Source organism: Struthio camelus, chromosome 13, assembly GCF_040807025.1.
Source record: "Struthio camelus isolate bStrCam1 chromosome 13, bStrCam1.hap1, whole genome shotgun sequence".
In the NCBI taxonomy this organism is placed as follows: Eukaryota; Metazoa; Chordata; class Aves; order Struthioniformes; family Struthionidae; genus Struthio; species Struthio camelus.
In genome coordinates this window covers 19281729-19298761 of record NC_090954.1, presented here as the reverse complement: position 1 = coordinate 19298761, position 17033 = coordinate 19281729, and the positions used below count along the sequence as shown (strand labels likewise).

Genomic DNA, 17033 nt, shown 5'->3' with positions numbered 1-17033 from the left:
GACCTGCATTCACGGAGTCAGGGAGAAAGGGATTTAGTAACTTCACGGTAAGTGGTACATGATTATCCTTGTTACCATAGTACTACAGGCCAGAGATAACTGTAAAACAGCTAGATGGCTGGATTCTATATATTTGTTTCAGAACCCTTTAATATTAACTGGAGTTTTACAGGTGACTTCAGAACTGGATCATACCTCTAATTAGAAGCAATTAAAATATTCATCTGTGGTGACTGGGATCATTTCATGCAAAGGAAAACGGATGTTTAACTGGAGAGCATACATTTAGATAATGCTAGATAATTCCTGGAAAAGAACTCATGTTACATTTCATCCGTATTTTTATTAAATACAAATAGTGGCACATTTTCTTGACCTTTCCTTGTTCAACTAAAAGCATAGCCTCAATAAATGTCACAATTTGGACAAACTTCCCCACCATTTCCAAGTGCTGAAATGTATTAAGTTTTTTTTATTAGTAATATTTGAGAAAGCAGAAGGATTACATAACTTTAGAATATAAACAATACAAGGAATTTTCATTGCTCTATAAGAAATGTATATAGGCTCAGTGCAATTCTGAATTAAATGTTCCAAAGCCTTTCCATTGATTTTCCACAGAACTGGGACAAAGGTAGCAGCAGTATCAGAAAGGTAGCATCCAGCATCAGAAACACTTACACTGCATGAGAGATTGATATCACAATCAGCATTTTCAACTTCAAGATAACTAAAACTAAACGGAACATGTGTTGACAAGAATGTTTGGAATAAATGAGTTCGGAAAGTCACCAACAAAAGTCACAATACACTGAATATTTAACTACTGCAAGAGACTAATGGTAAGGAAATTAAAGCAAGAACAATCCCATCATTTTCAGTCTAATTCCCATTCAGAATAATGGGAACCTTTTACTGGACTCATTACAAACTAAATCATCCCCCATATATAGCTTCCAGAAGCTGCTAACAACAAGGTGCGTCCAGAAGGTATCTAGCGGAAGGGCAGAAAGACCAAGTGAAAGACTGATGATACAGGAACAGCAATATGCAGCTTATTTGCTCCCTCTTTTTAAATGAATTCAGTGTTCTAAATCAGAAGAGGCTTTACATTGTTGTAAAAAGTTTAAATGAGATTAAGTCGGGGGTAGATGCTAATCCGACTGCAAAGACAGTCATAATACTTGGGGGGAGGGGGGGGACCTACACTAGACTACAGTAAGTGACTTCTGGCAGTGAGACTGTCAAGTAACCCTGAAGCATTACTAGCTTTATATTATTCTGCTTTCCTTAGAGCATCGAAAGAAGGTAAATTCTTCCCTTCCCTCCTCTTTCCAGAGGTGTAAACGGGTAATTTCCATTAGGTAAAACATACCTGCTGAGTTTAACTTGTTACTGCCTTGCTGAGATTATAATCACAGATCAGTAAACTTGACAAGGAAAGGCTCATTATTTTTTATACAAATTCATTTGATTTTGTAATTTCACTTGCAAATTCTTCAGTTCATTATTTTGTCTGGGTGACAACAGGCATCTTACGCATGAATAATTTTTCTGTTTAGATCACTGTGGGCATACTCCTGTACGAGCCATTTAAAATCTGATGCATAAATCTTAAGTCTGAAAAACGCGGGCTTCTAAAAGCGGGAAAAATAAAAATCTCTTTCACTGCTGTTAGAAAAATGGAGTATTTGTCTCACTGTAGTCTTCCTTTAGAGGACCCCTACAGTAGGTCTGCTTTCAGTGTGGTATCATTATAAATAACATTTGGGAATGAGATACCTTTGTTAACCACAGTAATTCTGCAAACACGGTACAATGACTGCAAAATACATTATCGTGCCTGAGTATCTATGTGTAGTAACTTGCAATGCCTCGATGGGAGGCCAATTCTTTTGTATGCCTGGCAACTTCAACCATGAACCCATTGATGAATCAAATGGCCTTTTCTCCTTTACAGATGTGTTTTTACATATTTACAGTCAGGTAACTGCCTTAATCTAACAGGTCTCTAGGCAGTAACCTCTCGGTATTGTTCGAGCTGATCTACATACTACAATATAGTGCAAACCTAGAGAGGAAATTTAACCTTTCCTACGAAAAAGGTCAATACACATATAAATGAAAGGGAACTGTGAGCCACTCAAGTCTCACATGGGCTACACAGGTAAGAGATATTGTAATTGCTTCTATAACTGACATAAGACATAAATTAGTATCCTGGAGGATCACCATATAAGTCATAAAAACTAGAAAAAAGACCAGTAAAATCATGCAGTCCGTCTCACTCTGAGCAAGATAAACAGAACAGGACTGGATAAATGCTTTGCCCATCTTCATCGGAAAAACATAAGCAGTGATACTTCAACTATTCCAGTCAGGATAATATTCCCGGCATTTAAAAATTGACAGAAAAATATACACCTTAAAAAGACAAGATTGATTGACCTATGTTCACTCCCCCCTCCGCCTCTGGGCTGTGTACTTGACACAGTAGGCAATTTTTGATGATATTTTTAGTGCTGGTATATGTTTAGGTTCTTCTGTTATGCTAGCTGGAGTTTATAAGAAAATATGGACTTTGCTTCACAGTTCACAAGAAGTTTGGCATTGTTTCCAAATACAAATCAAAAATCTAAGCATTGCCAGTCATCTCATCCTTAGTCACCAAGGCTTTTTAAAAAAACTCTCACTTTTAAAATTGTGCCCTCAATCGTGATCTGGCCGAGTTCTGAATGACACGATAAACAAGAACATGCAAAATCCTCAACTGAAATAACCGAGCAAAAGTAAACCAATTAATAGGCCTTGGCCATTCAGTCACCTTTCTCTCTCTTTTTGTTTTTTAAGAACCAGTTTAAGTGTTGACAATACACAGAGTCTAATATTTATTACTGGAGGTAACCCAATTTTAAACTAGAGAAAGTTTTCGCTCGTTACAATAGACATGAGTAGCTAAAGACAGCGAGTACAAACGTATACAACTTCTCCATGAGTGACTAACTACAGGGTTCACATTTCAGAAATCTTTACCAATTGCTCATAGTTGTTTTTCACAGTTCTAAATGTCTCTGTTAAAAGGACCTGTCATAAAACAATCCATAGCTTTAATGGTTTCAGCTGATAACATACCAATAAACATGAGAGATACCATAAGAGCTGTGAAAAAAAAATATAAACAGTATGACTCAGCATTTTTCAGTGCTTCAAATCTAAAGTTTTACACAAAATGAAACGCTTGGCTAATCCAGACATCAAGCATCCTGCACTTGCACGCTTAACGTGGATCACACATCCCAAGACAGATTTTCAGCTACAAGTCACGAGTCCACAGTGCAGCAGCTCAGGGTTACCCATAAGGTTTTAGTCCAATTAGCAAGCTACATAAATGAGTTTTTAAAAATGTAAGTTCATTTTAAGTATACTCCTAGGTTTTTCATCCCCACCGCAAAGGCTAGGTTATAAAAATCTATACACTGTGAACTTTAGAGCAGAAAAAAAATGACTATTGAGAGGTTCAGAATAAAATTTTAAAGAATCAGCCACAAGGTTTTCACCATTTCAAGAAACACGCTATGCACCGAAAGAGTTTAACCTTGATTTGCACTAGTAAGAGAGGAAGATGGGAAAGAGACTTCCTGCATCGGACTTAGGAAAGCATCCACGTAAGTTAGGAGCACAGATCCTGCTGAGTCACATTTGCAAATCACAGTGGGTGCTTTTCTAAATGCAAATATTGAATTCTTGATACAACATGACCAATCATAACTCAAGAAATTCATGAATGAATTAGTCACAGTCTATATTTGCAACAAATACATATTTATATGTTAGCATTCCCAAAATAATAAAATACTAATGGCATGTTTTGTATATGCCTTTCTGTTAATTATCAGCTAGACCCAGCAAGGTTCAATGCTGCTTCTTTGAGGGACTCCGCGTTTCAAAACGAGGTAAGTCAGCAGGAACTGAGGAACTTGGGACCTAACAAGAGCAGTCCTGGAAATTCAGTCCTCCTAAGATGTGGACATTGGTAGACTGCTTTCAAAGATAACCAATCCAAGGCTTAAGACATCTATCTGATTTTGTCCAAGATCAGAAACCAACCCCAGAAACTACGATTGCTCTTATCACCAGAGAGCCCAGCCCCCCGCTGTAATAAATCTGTAAACTTTCTTGGCAGATGCATACAGCAAGCTGGAATGACAGATATGGAGGTGAGAAAAAGTATGAAAATCTTATTATAAACCTGAAAACACCACTTTGAAGTATTTCTCTTTTCTAAAGAAACACAAGTGTTTGCGCAAAGAAAGCAAGCAGGAAGTCAAGGTTAAACTCACTGCTGGTGTCTATACTGTATCTGTCCCTATGTACATTTGCATATATGGAACTGGGTTTAGTTTTAATAGTTATATAAAAATGGTGGTTGCTAGTACAGCAGAAAGCGAGGGAAGAGCGGAGCTAGGCAGGAGCTCTACATGCAAAGAGCACAGGCAGGAGGTGTGCTGCTCCTCATCAGCCAGCGTGACAGTTGCTGTCCTCTGAACCGATGTGGAAGAGTCCCCACCTCCGGGTATATTTAAGAATCCGGCAACTGCGCTTCGGAACGTAAGAATTCTTAATTAAGGAATCAGGTGCCTCATTCGACATACCTAGCTTTGAAACGTTGGGACCAAATCACACAATCTTTCAACTCTCCCACATGCAAACTAAGACCCTCTCTCATCTCACAGGGGACAGAGCGAGATGACTCCTTACAGATCTTGCATAAGGAAGTCTGCTCTCCAAAGGCAGTTAATGCAAAACATTAGCACTACCCTTTATCTTTTGAATATTCAAAACATGTGCAGTTTCCAGTAGCACTGTAGTAGTAGTACACAGAACTCAAGTATGCCATCTTCACAGGGAGACTTGCATTCCAAAGTGCATAATGAACTACTTTATTTGACTACACTTCCAAGAAGACTTAACCTTTACACAGAACAACTGGGTGATGAACAACATTATTATGCACGTTGCAAGAGTGACCATGTGTTATGCTAATAAGAAAAATGTTCAGCTGCATGAAAATAACCTCCCCCTGAGATTATTCCATTAAAGTTTAATGTTTGCTCTATGCTTTCTTTTGAATACAGATCATTTGTTCACAACACCAGCGGCCTCATAAAATCATCTGTTTTTCCCCCTTTAATGTCAAGGCCTCACTAACACTGCACTCCATCCTCATTATCAGGCTTACTGCATCAGGCTGCTGTTTATAAGCTTTCAGCAATGGGAAACCTAATTCAATTTCTTACCATATTTTCCTTTTCAGAATTGTTCTTTTGTGAAAGGTGAAGTTAAATTTAGGTGAATTATGTGTCATTTGCAACTCATTTCAAACACAGCACATTGGAAGCTACTTATAAACAGGTTCAAAATACCTCCGAGTTAGGCCTGTCTTATTGCATTCAGCCTAACAAAGGCCCAGAGGATAGGCACTGAATTCACATCCTCTCAAAACGAACTCTCCTTCATAGGTCGTAACAGAGGTGCAGGATTAGAATAGAAGAATAGGACTTGACTTGGAGCTGAGGAAGAGGATGGTGCTCCCTCAGGCCAAAGAGAACCATGGGTATGTGAGGCCAGCTCTAAGCTACCTTCATGCTCTCCCCCTCTACTAGTTGCTCTGGGAGTGCTAGTATCTTCGCACAAACCAAAATAGCCAGATGGTTGTTACCTTAGCTCTCGTGAAGTCTGTTGGCAGGCACCATAGGGGTAAAAGGATGCCCCGCAGCATCTTTCCTTCCCCTCAGATCTTTTGTTACGGAGGATAACTAACTGAAAAATGGTTTTGACTAATATGGATTAGATGCAACCATAGCGCAGGAAACACCTGACTTAATAACTAAATAACACCTTGTCACAGTCCGAGTAAGCAGAACGGCCACACCAGTTAAAAGGCATACTGGATGACTTACTGAACCATAACAGTTAAACAAGTTTGAGGATGGTAGTGTAAAGGGTCTTACTTTGATGGATGAATTTACAATAATGCAAATAAGAAGAATATTAGCAATAACCCCTAGTAACAGCTTAATAACACTCGTGATATTGAACTACGTACAAGTATTTACATGAAGCTTCCTGTAGACACAAAGTCTGGCAATTACAGAAAAATCAGGCAAAAGGATAGTACAGAAGACAAAATCCCAACACTTCAGGTAAGCAAACACCAAATAAATGGTTTAAATGGAAAAAGAAGAGAGTAACCCCTGTCAAGCCACACCCAGCAGATGTGCTCTTGGGCAGTCAAGGACCATAGAATTTGTCAAGCGCGCTCTCCCGCGGCCAGAGACCATTGGATTCACCCCGCGGCCAGAGACCATTGGATTCACAAGAGCTACAGGATCCGATCCTATAATAACTCTCGGCGGTGCACCAATTAACTCACGTGCTGCTAGTGAGCGGAGGGCCACTTGCCAAGGCGGCAGTGGCAGGATCCTCGATGTTCTCGATCTGGCATCCCGAACCAAGGAGGCGAGTCCTGGAGCAGAGCGAGTCTGTTGTCCTTCTCCTTCTGCAGTCCAGCTGCTTCGGGTCCGGTGCTCTTCGCCTGGGCTCTGTTAAGAGTGATTTCAGCTCTTCGCCCAGCAAAGACTCTGCTGCCTCTTCTCTTCTTCCACCTCCACTCCGAGGTAGTGGTAAAATTGCTGCTCTTTTATATCCAAATCAAATCATGGGCACGGTCAAATATGTTTTGTAGTGGTTCCTGACTGGTCGGTTTCTGACCCTTTTTGGTGACTTAACAACGAGTTCCGGAACATTCTGATGATTGACAGCTGGCACCTGTTATTATCACATGGTATCTCCCTTCCAATCACCGTCCATCCGTATGGCGGGAATCTGCCGGAGAACAAGTCTACCCAGGTGGGGTCAAATTCAGGGCAGTCTAATAGCTAAGAGGTCTACCCGTTCTCACCTATGAGGGGGGCACTGAACCACTACATACCCCTCTATTCTGCAGGACAAATTCTTGGCTGATGCAAAGATAGTGAAATTGTTCAGACTTATGTCATGTGATGATTAATGACCCATTACATTTGGGAAGACATTAAAAAAAAAAAAGGAGGAGGAAGTAACCTCACTTATCTTACTGTTGGATAAAATATAATAGATATATTACCTGATTTGAAGGATCCATTTAATCAAGGAGAGATGAGTATGAGGGAAGGCTGAGAAAACAGCAAAGCAGCGCAGATGAAGCGAGACACACACAGGAGCATGAAATGCCACTATTCCAAATTCTAGTCACTCCCTCCCCTATTTGCATATGATCTTCAGATTTATTCTTGTAATTCTGACTCTCCAAGTGCTGAGATGTATCAAGTCCTTGCACAAGATCAGAATTAGACGTGCACCCGAGCAGCAACTTTAAAATGTCTTCGGGTATTAGTGGACTGGCAGAGCTGAAGCTGCTATAGTCTCTGCCCTGTGAGCATGCTCACACCAGAAAAGGAGCCAACTGTTTTGAAAGTTATCATTTTCTCAGCTGGCATCAACTGCACTGTACGTTATGCATAAGTGAAGCGTGCTCTTTAGCATATCAGGACTAGGACAAATAGCTGACGCGAGCAAGACAGATGAGAAGCTCCTGTAAGGTTTGTTCCATTAGTTCACCAGAGAACTTGATGCTCTTTTGCTTATTTTTGTATTCTCTTGAGCTTGGTTTGTAATAACAGGCTTTCACAACACTACACAGTACTGCTATTCTTACTGAGTCTTAAAACATCTGCTTTTTTCAGGATTCCTTTACATCTGTTTAAAGTTTTCTTATCAAGTTAGATACAGTGCCTTGGGGTCAGCCCCTCTCCTTTGAATGCAGTGAGCACCCTCCCAACAGCCACTTCCACGGAGCGCCCAAACACACGTCTGAGCTCTCAGGCATGATTCAAACAAGGCTTCCAGCAAAGCTTTTGGAGCTGTATTGCTTCCTAGGATCTGCTGCTGGAAGTGTAGCACCTTCTGCGATATCGTTAGTACTTCAGGAACGCAGGACGGACCCTATTTTACTGTGAACAGCAGTAGATGCTTCAAAAGAGTCAGAATTGCCATAAGGAAGAACTTACCAGCAGAGAAAGTTTCTTGCTAACCCCATGCAACTGTCAGCTTTTGCTACGCATAGCTTGGATACTGGAGCAGTATGGCAGATGCAGTGTGATGCTGCAACAAAGCTGATTAGCTCTGTTATGGAGCAGTATACATTAATTGGGGCAGAAAGCTATGCTAAGGCATCTATTTCTGCCAAGCATCATTTCTTTGACTGCAGTGCTTACTCCCTAAGGGAAAGATGCTTTGCAGTTAATGCACAGGACTGGAACTCAGAGCACATGGATTAAAATTCCTGCTCTGCTTTACAATTTCTGTGTGACCATGGTGATACTCTATACATGCTCATCCCTCTAATATCCAAGCACCTCCCAGCTCACGCACACACGCGCTTTTGCACTAGCCAAGGAAAAGGTCAAGGGAACAGATCTTGCACTCAGATGGGAATATGATGCTTATGTTGACGGGTTCAGTCATTCCTGGAAAGCTAATCCAATTATTCTGGAGCAGCTGTCAATCTCTATTTGTAAAGTCTTTCTATTTTCACCTTACCTCTTCCCATTTTTTTTTAAATAACAAGATCTATAGAGGTGTATATCATTGTGTGCTTTGCGTACCCCACTTTGCATTAGGCAGCTCCTTGAGGAATGCAAGTCTATGATGCTCCAGGCAGCTCAAGAACAGCAGTCTGCATATACCTACAAGGTACTTTGGTGAAAATTTACCATGTCTAAACAGGCTGAAATGCCTAAATATTAGGCAGTGGTCTTTGTGGATCTTGGGATCCTGAGAGGCTTCTATACCTCTGCAACAATCTTCCCATACGTTATCTGAGGCAAGAACTGTGCTTTTAAGAAGAAGCTACTATACTAAGGCCTGCATCTCAGTTGCGGCATCAAAGCAGTATTGTAAGAAGAAATTGTAAAGGAGCTGTTTAAATTATCATCATTAAGGGGTAACTGGAAAAAAATACAGTTTTCTTTCCTGCTTTGCTTTAGAAGTGTGTCCTTTTTACATGCAGAGCTTGGAGGGGAAAAGAAATGTAATGAAAAACATCAGTTATGTAGACACTTACATTCCCCATGCAAAACTCCCCATCACCTGATCTGACCAGCAGTTTATTTCGCAAATTAGCTTTCTCTGTTACAAGGACCATCAGAGAATGTGGCTTGCTGCTTTTCAGAAAATCTCCTTAGAACTAAATAATTAAATTACTAAATATATTATACTACACATGCCTCATTCCCTACAGCTTGCTTTGTAAAATGGTGATATGCATGGTTGGGAGAGGAAAGCTAGAAATGTTCTGTCAAAGATCAGTGTTCAGACCCAATTTAAATTCATGAATAATTCTGCAATAATAAAAACTGAGAAATGGAAATATTGTGAATCAAGATATGAATATAACTAACTCCGCCTCAGGAAGTAATGTGCCTAAAGCATAATTTGAATTCTTTCCCAGCCCTACCCAATTTTATCTTGCTTACTACTTTTTCATAAATAAAAATATTTTACCTTGAAACTTATTATAGTCACAGTAAAATTGCTCCCATAGGTTAAATTACTGAATTAACAGCTGCCTGTTGGGCTTCCTTTCCGAGAAAATTGAAGGTATCACCTCACTGTAAGCAAGGCAGTCACCCAAAGCCTGTACCCATTTAAAATACAATAAAATTATCTTGTACCTCTTCCAGCAAGCGCTACAGCAGAACTGTAAATAACGCAACTTTTTCTACTTTATGCCCAACCCTCTCTTTGCACATTCCCACCTGGGACTGATTCTCACCACTGTGTTAACTCAGGTGATTTTTTTTTCTTCCCTTCATTCATCCTTTGAAACCATAAATACTCAAACCCATGGGGGAAGTGGATGCTGCTGCCAAACCTCCACCTTAATTCTTTTCCTGCCCAGCTCCTTACAACACTTTCCTATAGCAATCCTTCAGCATATCAGTTTGACAGAAGGAGTTCAGGATGTAATATTAACTGCTGGAACGAAAGTATTCTTAAATCCTATTCAGTACTTTTATTAATAGAGAATCAAGGATACTTTGGCTCTGCCAAAAGCGTATAGCAAGCCTCAGCCTGGGCCTTTCCATGCAATCCAGCTGGCACCGAATCCTCTGTCTCTCCTTTGGTCCTCTGTCTCGCCTGGGGATGATCCATGAGCAAGAGACTCAAGGCTAACATATAGTGCCTAAAGCAAAGAAAAGTATAAAGTTATACTCAGTTATAAAGATTGTGTAAAACTGAAGATTTGAACTGATTTGAACCTAGAATGACAGCAGTTATTAATGTTTTCATTTTTCTTACTGCCCGTGATTCCGTAGCTGTTTGCCTCAGAAACGTTTCAGTATTCTTATCCCTGCAACCTGTTACTCTCTGACTACCCTTTTCAGTAATTTATATTACTCCTAAGAAGATGGATCATACAGTTGCTTATGTTTTCTGAAGAAAGTATTTCCCATATCTTTTTTGAGGCACATTTTCAACAAATTGCATTTGCCTGGAACTCGCCCAAGCTTCAGCTTTGTGCATTGCTTTGGGCTGAATCATCTTATTCCACAGTAGAGCTTATGGCAAGGCAATGAGAGCCTTAAGGGCTCCCTTTCCATAACAGTCAGGGGCTGGGGTTCCCCCCTTCCTCCCCTGACTAAGCCTGTCTTCAAAAGCAGTAAATACCAGTGAATCACTGGCCATGTGCAGATGTCCATGTACCTCCGTAACCGATCCTGGCCCCAGCTGCCTGCCTCTAACTCCACCCCGTAACAGTTTCAGTTCCTCTGGTCAGAGCTGCTCATGGGAAGGTTTCCTCATAATCCTACAAACACTGTGCAAGGAAACAGGGCGTCCTTGCTCCCTTTATCATCTCAAAAGCTATCCTCAACTCATACCTGATTTCTGCACTAACACCTCCGTATCACTTCTGCTGCGCATGCACCAGTTTCTTCTCTATACAGACAAGACGATAAAGCTTAATTTGGTTAAGAGAAGCACTCTATTGCTTTTATTACACAATTTCCTTTTTTTTTTTTTTTATTTTTCAAATGAACTTCTGCTCTTACCAAAAAACGTCTCAACAAATGTTGAGATTTAAGAAGCTGAGGCCTGAACCCTGACATACCCAGAGAGGACTGATTTTTATTAATATATAATTAATATATGCTCTCCTGGAAAGCAAATATGATTATATGTGCAGTTTTATAAAGATAGATGTTGTGTTGATACAGTTCTGATTGTCATGCACAAATGGGAACCTGAGCTCATTTTGCACAAATGGATTCTCTTGTTAAACCATCCATCCATTAACAAGGACGGCTGAAGTATATTCCAGAACTACGCTGCCTATTAGAGATTCTCAGTATTATCCAAAAGCAATCTGGAACTGGCAGCTGTGTAGCTGACTGAACCACACAAGCGCATAGCTTAGCAAATTGTGTACATGGGCTACGTGCCATATACACTGACTACCCAAGATTACAACTCAGTTTAGTGCTAACAAAATCAGCATCCGACACGACCCTAAGAGCATGACCACGTAGCTAGATGGCTCAAAGCCTGAACTGCAGCTACAGATAGAAAAATATTCCCTCTTTGCTCCTATATATACCTATATACATCTCCACACAAATAAGAACAATTTTATTTTAGAAATGGCATCTGAAGAAAGGATCAAGTAATTTTAAGATTCCTATCCAGATCCATCTCCAGGAGACTTATCACATTGTAAATCCCTTTGCAAAACTTCATGCTGATCAGTAGCGATTCTGTCTTGGTTCAACGGAGGCACAGCAAGTCATTCCTCCCCACCCCCCACCCCAAATCCCCAAACACACAGAACAAACAAACAAAAATAACAACAACAAAACCAATCAACCAGTCAGGCTCTGGACAGACTCTGGGAGACAGCATCCATGCTTTAATACTTAAAGTACAAAGGCAAGTTTGTTGCTGTGGAAATACAAAAATGGAAAGAGATAATTTCTCTATGTTTCTTAAGGAGAAAGCAAAAAAGGGCCTCACACCTGCTCCAAATTATATTTACAGAACATTTACTGTGGGGCAGAGGTATAAATGAGGTAAGCCTTTCACCTTTCATCTGAAGTTTTATTCATGAGTTAAAAGGTTTTTAATTTTACCATTTCCACTAGAGATACTACTGTCTCATTTTGCAAGAATCATTATTTATCTTTTGCTCACTAGTTTGAGCAAAAACAAGCTTGTCTAAATGAACAAGAAGCTGAATCTAAGAAAATTCAGTAACTCTTGAAACAATTCCAGCCCAAAAGTCAACATAAAAGGGCTGCTACTCAAAACGAAAAAATACAAGAACAGAAGATTCCTCCATGAAAACCTTCCCCCCAAAATCACCTCCAGTCCACACATGCATAATTAAGTGTCATCAGTGTTTTCAAGACTCACCTGAAAAGTGTCCTGAGCAACCTGGTCTGACCTCACACCTGACCCTGTTGTGAGCTGGACTAGAGACCTCCTCAGGTCCTTTCCAACCTGAATTATCTTAGGATCTTATGGATAAAGGATGTCTCCGGTCATTATAGCTGAAACTCACGACCACGCTGCTGCTTTCTGAGCAGTCTGCAGATAAGTCAGATACGTGAGTTAAATAAGCCTCACTATGGTCCAGAAAGGAGGAACAGCTGGCTCTGAGGCCGCATGTGCACGTGTTCCTACTGCCAGGCCACAGTAGGTGGGTGTCTTTACCATACCCAGTCTGACTTAAGAACAGCAACTGCATGAGAAATTTGAAGTCTCTTACAAAAGAACAGATTCTGCTTTTTGGACAAACATTCAAGCAGTCTGGATTAATCAGACTGGACAACACATCAGAAATTCAATAGAAACAATTCCTCCCATTGCCACACCAGCCAGATGAGTGAAAACTACACTCAGAAAGCAGTTACAGCTGCTTAATCATGGCACTGAGGATACAGAGTCCCATCTCTGAGCACAAATCAATAGCCCAGGCTTGGCTGCATGCTAAAACTGCATGCTCTATAGCTTCTAAGTTGGAGATGCACTGCAAGCATGCAGGTGCGTGTACCCAGCTGTGTAGGACACAAATACATTCTCTGCCATATAAGCAAGTATACAGAGGCAACTTCTTGTACAGCAAAGATCAGATCGATACAGCAAAGATCAGATCGATACAGCATCTCACCTATATCCCATCTTATCTACAGGAGAACTAGTTCAGCTCCTCAGTCCCATTAAGTCTCAGCAATTTCTGGGGAAGAGAGAAAGTGCCTAACAGTCCCACTTGCACCTCATAATAACATCAATGAACTCATCCTCAACTTCACCCTCCTGAAAGTACCAACAGTGGGAAGAGTCATTCATTTTCCAGACCATCCTAAAGTAACACAGTCACATAAATAAGAGCACTGAGCAGCCCTTGTCTTTAAATGAATATAATTAAAGCAATCCAGACATTTGTCATCCCCTCTTAAACGTTGCATCAAGCCTATGACTGGTGCAACGAAGAAGGGAAAGCAGACACTTCGGCTCGAAAACAAAAACTTTACTTGAAAGCAAGAAGTACCTTATCTGAGGGGACCTCTCTGTACTCCTTCAAGTCCTCAGTGACAAATGTTTTAGCAGAGTCCAAGTGTGACATTGAGGCCAGTGAGAAACTTGCGCACCGCTGGCAGTCTGCTGTAAGAAAAGCTCCGCTTGTAAACCCAAACAGCAGCTGGGAGGAGGGCCCTGTCCTTTGGAGCAGGGTGCCAGGGTGAGCCCAGAGTAGGCCATGTCTCACTGCCAAGGCAGCCCCAGGGGGCCTGAGTGTGGTGTCAGAGCCACAGCTGGTCACAGGGTCCATCAACAGTCCTGGACACATCAAGTGACAACCAGGGCCAGGGTCTCTCCAAGGAACCCAGTCTGGAGCAAAAGGAGACAGAAACAGAGACAGGGCCACAGGACTGAGCTGAAGAGGAGCCTTTAGACCACAGGCTGGGCTGGGCTGGGCACCCAGGTGAGGCTTGTCAGGGCCATTAAGGCCTATTAGTGCCCTCAGGCCCTGTTGCACAGGGACACAGGATCTGGACAACGTTCTTGTTTCCTCCAAGGACAATTTTCCTTCAGGTATGAATTAGGTATAAAAGTAAGTAGCACCAAACTTTTGGTAGTGACATGCAAGAGAGAATGCTGCTGGCAGAGCAGGCACTTGCAGACTCTTTGTATACACTCAGTGCTTCCTCATCCAGACACATGTCAACAGGAACAAGGCCAATTTGTGAGCGACATAATGAGCTGGACAGTCTATTAGCTTATGAATACTGTTTGATACCTACAGTTCCCTGTACCTAAGGCTACAATTTTCTTCTCAGATGTGGGGCTTGTTTGCCTTCTCTTTAGCTTCTGTGTTAGGCTGATGGTCCAAATGCAATAGTACAGGGATAACAGCAGAAGCCAGTCAAACCTTTTTAACATAACCAGGGAGATAAGAGCTGGGACCACTGCCTGCAAAGCAGCTTTTCACGTCCAAACTCCTGCAAGCCAAAGCACATAGGCTAGAGATAACATCTGGATGTCAGACTTTCAGAATGACCAGAGCTTCATCACAATCCAATGTGGCAAGCAGAAGTGCATAGTAGGATAGTATATGGACACTAATATTTGTTTAATATAGGACTCAAAGTGCAAGCGTAAGATCAATTATTTCTGAAAATCACGCAGGAGATCAAAGTTCAGAAAGATAAATTCCTACAAAATGGACTCATACAGCCTAGGGGCCAGCTGAACTGTTCCCAAATCACATCCAAGTTTTGGTCTTGTCAATCTGCAAGTCTCCCCCCAACTACAGGAAACCTGAGACAGCTCTTTTGCAGGGATTTAAAATTTAGAACGAGGTAGGGCCTTTCGGAAGAGCTTCATTCACTGCTCTGCAAAGCTCTGCATTGCAGAAGGCACTAGTATGATGTGAAGATTTTGAGAAAAAGTGAAACTGTGGTACTGAACAACCCATTACAGTCTACATGACATCTGAAAGTAGAGTTCTTACAGAGCGTGCAGCTTCTAGAAAAGTTAGCCTGTAGTTAGAAACTAAAGCACTTAGGAGCCAATCAGACCCAGACGACAGGGGTACTGGTTACATACCCAAACTCTCCAAATATGTAAGAATTCAATTTTCACAGAAAACTCTACAGTATTGTAAGAAAGCTATACATTGACAATGAGGAAAGAAAATCTGTTCACAAAATCTACAATCAGTGACAAACTGTGCCTTTCTATAACAAAGAAACCTGTAAAAGACATAGAAGTATAACAAAGACCCGTTCTATTTCTCCACAGGCTTGGTATCATATAGCCAGTTCAAACAACCATCCAGGAGCTAAATGCAGAATCTTCTTTACTGAATCCAGATAACTTAGGAGTAAAAGTGGAATGGGATGAGAAACAAGTGGGAGTTTTGTAGAACAGTTAAAAATAGATACTCGGATGAAACTTGCAACTCTTATTGTGCTGCGTTAAGCAGCAGACTGTTCAAACAATTCAGTGTCTGCCTTCAGCTTTCTTTCAGTGTCATATTATAAGTCCTTTATGATAAAACTGCTTGAAACTAATGTCTAAATTCTGCAATCTGCTAGGCTAAACAGAAGATAACAGTCAAATAATAAGAAACACCCAAATGAACGCTCAGCTTGCTCAGGAAAACAGGATTTAAATTCTGTAAGTTTAAATACTAAACAAGAAATAGTGAGTGCCCCACTAGCCAGAACAAGATGGTGAAATGAGAGTAACAACACAGTTAAAATGAAGAGTTCCCATTTTTTTCTGGATGATCCGCCTTACTTATGTTGTAGTTTGATGTACAGTCTGAACTGGCATTGCTTCCAGAAGAAACAGCACCAGCCATTTTTCCTGCTATGCTACATCTCCTACCCTGTGCAGGCACAACCATTTGCACAGCCATACAGCAAAGCTACAGTAGGTAAGAGATTACAGTCTGAAACTATTTCATCACTATTTTTTGTCAGATTTGCTAACATGGCCAAGTCTCTGATCCGATTTGCTCAAGAGGTCATGAAAATGCTTATGCTAGCCCAGTCAGGAGGCAGCACAGATAGAGAAATCAGAGGCTGAGGAAGGACTACCGCTTGCAGCAGCAGCGCCTGCTAATACTGTCTTAGACTGTGTGTGAAAGTTCAGCAGCAGTCGTGAGTCCTCCTTCTGTAGTTTTGAGGTTTACATCTCTCCAGTCAATGTTTCAGTAAAGAAAGGCCAAATCACTTCCCTACACTACTCTGGGCAAGAGACAGACCTGTCCTAAGCGCCAGGGTGTATCATGAATTCCACTGGCCAGCTGCAGGTGAAATCCCACTTGCACTGCTCTTTCTTTAACCTAGAAGATACCTGGGGTGAGAGACCTGACTGGACGGCCCCACCTGAATAATTATTTTTGATCTGTGCTGCCCCTCTTTCATAATGAGTCAGAGGAGTAAAAGGAGCAGATTCTAAGTCCAGCCACACTACTATACACGCGTAGAGTCCAAAGTAAATACAAAATGCTTGTACATGAGAAGAAATCTCTCTTCTTATGAACTTACCTTATTTTGAACATAAGGCAACACTGGAAAGCTGAAAAGCATGGGAGGAGGAGGTTCATGAATTCAGCTCTTCGGGAACTCTGAGACAGTCACCGAGAGGAATATACATGTTGAAAACAAAACTAACACTAAAACCAAAACTACACGCAAGACTATGTTGGTTAGCAGCAGCTCTGTTTCTCCCAGACATCTGTGCCTCCAGACCCAGACCATGCTGGTCTAGATGCATCTAAGCTGCTGGTTCTGAAGCCCTCAGGATATCTACAGAGAACAAAATGTTCCAGCATTCACAGGTCTTCTTTTCCTGCAGGAAAAAATGTGTGCAGGAATTACAAGAATGGCGAGCATTTCTTCCCAGTCCCAGCTTCTTGCTCTGTC

The 17033-nt window shown here is 41.2% G+C and overlaps 1 long non-coding RNA gene across 3 annotated transcripts; it reads right to left on the bottom strand.

Moving 5' to 3' along the window:
* Positions 1 to 572: 572 nt before the first annotated feature.
* LOC138069087 (uncharacterized) lies at positions 573 to 16953 on the bottom strand. Of its 3 annotated transcripts, XR_011143880.1 has the most exons (4): positions 12511 to 12911; positions 10139 to 10285; positions 8109 to 8213; positions 573 to 7214 (listed from the first exon to the last, which is right to left on the bottom strand). It is a non-coding gene; the product is annotated as an uncharacterized lncRNA (long non-coding RNA). The 3 variants fall into 3 exon arrangements; XR_011143879.1 differs by lacking the exon at positions 12511 to 12911 and adding an exon at positions 16656 to 16953 and having other exon boundaries at positions 573 to 8213; XR_011143878.1 differs by having other exon boundaries at positions 573 to 8213.
* Positions 16954 to 17033: the final 80 nt, after the last annotated feature.